The sequence below is a fragment of the Lolium rigidum genome, chromosome 7, assembly GCF_022539505.1.
Source record: "Lolium rigidum isolate FL_2022 chromosome 7, APGP_CSIRO_Lrig_0.1, whole genome shotgun sequence".
Lineage (NCBI taxonomy): Eukaryota > Viridiplantae > Streptophyta > Magnoliopsida > Poales > Poaceae > Lolium > Lolium rigidum.
The window spans coordinates 185,814,508-185,820,855 of record NC_061514.1 but is presented as its reverse complement, the minus strand read 5'-3'; positions in this window follow the sequence as shown (position 1 = coordinate 185,820,855).

Here is a 6,348-nt window from a genome sequence, read left to right as displayed (position 1 = left end):
GTTCGAGGTAGCGGAGGAGTATGATTGGCTAAGACCTTATACCGGGCCTCACACCAATGGAAGTGTGGACGAGAAAGCTGCCCGGTTGGCACCAAGGTTAAGATCTCTTATTGGTAAAGCAACACACCTCTGCAGAGTGTAATGAATCGTGACCTGTCACTCCCTGTTCCGGGTTTTGGAACTGCGAACGCTGCCGGAAAGGACCTCCATGAAGTTCTAGTAAACCGGTGAAGGCTGACGGACATAGTTCTTCTTAATAAAAGCAATCTTTTGAAGAAATGGTTATTAAAACATGCATTGCTATTAGACTTTCTGGTCTAGTATCGTAGCTAGTGCATTAAACACCTCTATCCTAATATGAACTTGTTGAGTACGCTCGTACTCATACCTCTTATAATCCCTTGCTTAGAATGTCTGAACCACCTCGAGGAGGCAGCTGATGGACAAGGTGGGGCCGATGAGATCTGCTATGAAGAGCCTGACCTCTCAGGCGGAGTAGAAGGCGTAGACTATCTTATTGTCTACGGAAACGAGGAAACAACCGAAGGAAACCAAGCCTGAACTACCTTAGTACTAGTAGTAACCGATCAGTAAGAACTCTTAGTAATTAGCTGCTCGGAAGGAAATAAATGTATAACCTGCTTAAACTATTATATTGTAAGCTAAGTTGGGTTCACCTCGAACCCAGGAGTATTCTTCTCTGGACTCAGGAGGAGCTCCAAGATGATGTATATATTTGGTTTGTAATAATGTATGAATGAGTTATGGACCAGCTATGTTCTGTTGTACTACTCTGAGGGATGTAATATTTGCGGATTGGTACTTCGTGAATGTTATATCAACGACTGGCATACTACAACATGCAGTGGTATGCAGGGTCACCACACAGAACGACCCCATGGATGCAAGCCTGTGGGTTGCAAATGGGTGTTCAAGAAGAAGCTAAGACCTGATGGTATTATTGAGAAGTACAAGGCACGGCTTGTAGATAAAGGCTACACACAGAGAGAAGGCGAAGATTACTTCGACACCTATTCACCTGTCGCTAGACTTACCACCATTCGAGTACTACTATCCATGGCTGCCTCCTATGGTCTTATCGTTCATCAAATGGATGTAAAGACAACTTTTCTTAATGGAGAGTTGGAAGAGGAAATCTATATGGATCAGCCTGATGGGTTTGTATAAAAGGTGAAGAAAGAAAGGTGTGCAAGTTACTGAAATCTTTATATGGCCTGAAACAAGCACCTAAGAAATGGCATGAGAAGTTTGACAAAACTTTAACTTCTGTAGGCTTTGTTGTCAATGAGGCTGACAAGTGCGTTTACTATCGCCATGGTGGGGGCGAAGGTGTTATACTATGTTTGTATGTGGATGATATTCTGATATTTGGTACAAACATGAAAGTAATACACGAGGTCAAGTCTTTCTTGTCAAAGTGCTTTGAAATGAAAGATCTGGGAGAAGCTAATGTGATTCTGAACATCAAGCTGATTAAGAACGAGAGTGGGATTATTTTAACGCAATCCCATTATGTTGATAAGATCTTGAGCCGGTTCGGCTATATTGGTAGAAATGCTTCTCCAACACCTTATGATCCCAGTGTGACATTACGCAAGAACCGGAGAATTGTCATAGATCAATTGAGATATTCTCAGATCGTTGGCTTACTCATGTACTTAGCGAGCGCGACTAGACCTGACATCTCTTTTGCTGTTAGCAAGTTGAGTAGGTTCATGTCAAACCCGGGTACTGATCATTGGCATGCACTTGATAGGTCATGCGCTACCTATGTGGTACAATGAGTTATGGGATTCACTATTCAGGGCACCCAGCTGTGCTTGAAGGATATAGTGATTCAAATTGGATCTCTGATGTAGCTATCTCTACGCCACTAGTGTCATGGAGATCTTGCAAGCAAACCATATTGACGAGGTCAACTATGGAAGCAGAACTTACTGCTTTAGACACAACCACTATTAAATCAGAATGGTTGCGTGAGCTCTTGATGGACTTGCTTGTGGTTGAGAAACCTGTTCCGGCAATCCTTTTGAATTATGACAATCAAACTGTAATTGTCAAAGTGAACAATTCTAAGGATAACGCGAAGTCATCAAGACACGTCAAGAGACGTTTGAATTCTGTCAGGAAATTGTGAAACTCCGGAGTAATAACTGTTACATATATTCAAACAGACAAAAACATGGCAGATCCCTTTACAAAGGGACTATCACGCAATGTGATAGAAAGTGCATCGAGGGAGATGGGTTTGAGACCCGTTGATGTTACACCATAGTGGTAACCCAACCTTTGTGATCGGAGATCCCGTGAATTAGGACCTGTAAACAACAAACTAGTGGTTTAATTGAGGAGAGTATTATGTAACCATCTCTATGTGAAGATGCACAACTCTCGATTGCTGTAAGGCAGGTTGGCAACAAGCCTTAATGTGTTTATGTTGGCTATTTTAGCAAAGATGTTGTCCTACAGAGCATTCTTGAAATAACACACCTATATGAGTCCGATTGTTAAACGTCGCAATCTATGAGATTTGGGTGATCTCTATTAAACTCATGCAGAGACCATGAAGTATGACGCATATGCTTCACCTGCGGGGTAGGCTACTAGCAACCATGTACTGGTTATGACATTCAGTAAAACATGTTCACGCAAAACTTTCAATTCAAGGCTTAGCCCATTGTTCAAGTGTGAATGGGTGTAGCTTAAGGTTCTAGGCGGAAGTTCAACTTAACAGTCTCCACTGAAACACTGGTATATAAACAAGCAACGAGTATTGGTAAATCTCTAAATGGGGATTTCAGATCTGGTGGGGGATTGTTGAAATATTGGGCCCACACTTAGTGGCCCATACTAGATTTTAGATTTCCCTATAAATCTCAAAGCCCACATAGTGGCAGCCTTGTGAGTTTGAGCCCAAGTTGGTGGCAGCTCACTAGGGAGTGGCAAGAGGTGGGAAGTTTAGTCCCACATGGAAATTTGGGAGGAAGTTAGACCACCTTATAAGGTGGGTTGTGATACGTCTCCAACGTACCTATAATTTCTGATGTTCCATGCTTGTTTTATGACAATACTTACATGTTCTGCTTGCACTTTATAATGTTTTTATGCATTTTCCGGAACTAACCTATTAACAAGATGCCGAAGTGCTAGTTCCTGTTTTCTGCTGTTTTTGGTTCCAGAAAGGCTGTTCGGGCAATATTCTCGGAATTGGACGAAATCAACGCCAAACATCTTATTTTTCTCGGAAGACCCCAGAACACCGAAGGAGAGTCGGAGGCGAGCCAGGGGGGCCCCACACGACAGGGCCGCGCGGGCTCCACCCTGGCCGTGCCGGCCTATGGGGAGGGAGCCCTGGCGCCCCTCCGACTCCGCCTCTTCGCCTATATAAGCCCTGTCGACCTAAAAACGCGATACCAATTGATGAAACTCCAGAAAGACTCCAGGGGCGCCGCCACCATCGCGAAACTCCGTTTCGGGGGACAGAAGTCTCTGTTCCGGCACCCTGCCGGGACGGGGAAGTGCCCCCGGAAGCCATCTCCATCGACGCCATCGCCTCCATCATGCTCCGTGAGTAGTTCCCCCATGGACTACGGGTTCTAGCAGTAGCTAGTTGGTACTCTCTATCCCATGTACTTCAATACAATGGTCTCATGAGCTGCCTTACATGATTGAGATCCATCTGATGTAATCGGTGTTGTGTTTGTTGGGATCCGATGGATGATACATTATGATTAGTCTATCTATAAAGTTTGCGAAGTTATTGTTTCTGCAATCTTGTTATGCTTAATGCTTGTCACTAGGGCCCGAGTGGCATGATCTTAGATTTAAGCTCTATACTTATTGCTTAGATTGTATCTACAAGTTGTATGCACATGTCGCTGTCCGGAACCAAAGGCCCCGAAGTGACAAAAATCGGGACAACCGGAGGGGATGGTGGTGATGTGAGGATCACATGTTTTCACGGAGTGTTAATGCTTTGCTCCGGTACTCTATTAAAAGGAGTACCTTAATATCCAGATAGATTCCCTAGAGGCCCGGCTGCCACCGGCTGGTAGGACAAAAGATGTTGTGCAAGTTTCTCATTGCGAGCACGTACGACTATATATGGAAAACATGCCTACATGATTAATGATCTTGATGTTCTGTCTTAATGCTTTGATTCCTATCAATTGCCCAACTGTAATTTGTTCACCAACACTTGTTATTGGAGAGTTACCACTAGTGTAGATAGCTGGGAACCCCGGTCCATCTCTCATCATCATATACTCGTTCTACATGTCATTGGAAGTAGTATCAACTGTTTTCTGGTGCCATTGCTCTCATATTACTGCTACTGCTGCTGTGTTACTGTTACTACTGCTCTCATATTACTGCTGCTTTCACATCACCCCTGTTACTAGTGCTTTTCCAGTGCAGCTGAATTGACAACTCAGTTGTTAAGGCTTATAAGTATTCTTTACCTCCCCTTGTGTCGAATCAATAAATTTGGGTTTTACTTCCCTCGAAGACTGTTGCGATCCCCTATACTTGTGGGTTATCAGGTTGTTCCACCACTAGTAAGTGAGTAAGAATAGGAGTGGTTCACGCGTGCTCCTCCTCCTCCTCGCTCGCTCGTCTCGACTCGACTCGACTCGACTCGACACGACACGTCACGACGCGCGCCGCGCTCGTGGTGAGTGGATTGAGCCTCGAGCCGAGACTTTCCTTTCTTTTTGCAGCTCAAGAAAACGAACAGAGTCCTAGACGGACGCGTCGTAGTTAGTCGGTTCGGGTCGCTCCGGACCGTGAGCTATCTGTAACCGACTCGAAACGTGCATGCGACGTGGACGTGGCCCATGTTGCCTAGGGTTTCGTGAGCCTATATAATCTCTTGCCCGGGTACCACAGAAACATATCTAATACACGAGTTAGGGTTTCCACCTCTCTCTGCTTGCGCCGCCATCCTAGCCTACTCCATCCCGCTCACCGGCGTGCACCGGCGAACGGGTGAGCAGGTCTCCGGAACCGCTCGTCCTTGCCATCCTGTACGGGAGAGGGCGAATTAGGTTTTTGGAAAGCGCTATGTGCGATTGCTCAAGCTCTTCATCACGGGTCTCCTTCCGTCCAAGTCGGGCGGTGCTGCCTACCGTCATCTTCAACGCCATCTACTTTGACACGTCGTTCCCATCGTCAACAACATTGTCATCAACAACGTTACTGCTGCGACGTCATCTGCTACACTGCCACCTCCACTAAGTCGATACGTGCAACATATCTTGATCTGTTTAGCGATGGATGTTGTACCGTTTTCCCTGCTACTATTCATGTTGATTAATGCATCCAGTATGTTCGAGTTTCACATGTTAGTATTTACTGTCGTCATGCTTAATAGTCTGGAATTAATCATGGAAATTGTGCCTAATTATCCAACACATCCCCTCCTCTGGGACATGTCGGCCGATCCGACAACCCTGCTGCCTCTACCGCTCAAGGTCACCACCCAAAGCTATAACAAGCAGCAACCCTGCCTCATGGAGTCGATGTTGCACCGCCTTTCGGGGCCGCCGCCCCGACACTCTGCATCTAGCCCGAGGTCGCCGCCTCAGCATCCACCTCGACAACCAAGTGCACACTGATGCTCACTGATGCTCAATCAAATCGTTTTGTAGGCGTTTGGACATGTTGTCGTTAGTGAATTCAACATGCATATGCAGATACTGCTGCCAGGTTGATGCCCCCAGGGTTTGGCGCAACCAACTCACCATGGAAATCCCATAAGTGTTCATTGCGGCCATCAGGACGCACATCCTCAACGATCATGTTGTGCATGATCACGCAATAGGTCATCACCTCATGCATTATCTTCGTAGTGAATTTTTTTTATCTAGATGACAAACAATTGCCTACCGAGTTTCACTACAAGAAAAGTTCTTATCTACAACATCAATTTTTGTCGGCTAAGGGGTGCTTTTCATCGCCAATGCGCCTAAGCAGAGGATACGGGTTCTGTGGTGCATATTGCATCACCTAACGATGCACCACAGATTTTTCGCTTCGTCGCGTTTGGGTGCCCTTTGGCCACGAAAAATCGCATCGTTGCAAAAGATTTTATGGAGGTTGTTGACTGCTGACATCATGCTAACTAACACGTGGCAGACGCCGTTAACTGTCTGGTAACATCGTTAACCGGTTGAGAACCCATGGTAGATGGTAGACCCACACAAGGCCGGGGACGCCTTAAGCAGGCCAGCCCAATAAGAAATATTGGGCCGACCCATTTAGTTTGCAGGCTGGGCTCTGTGACTTGGTTTGACCGGTCAACTATATAACTGGGTCGTCCCTCTAATT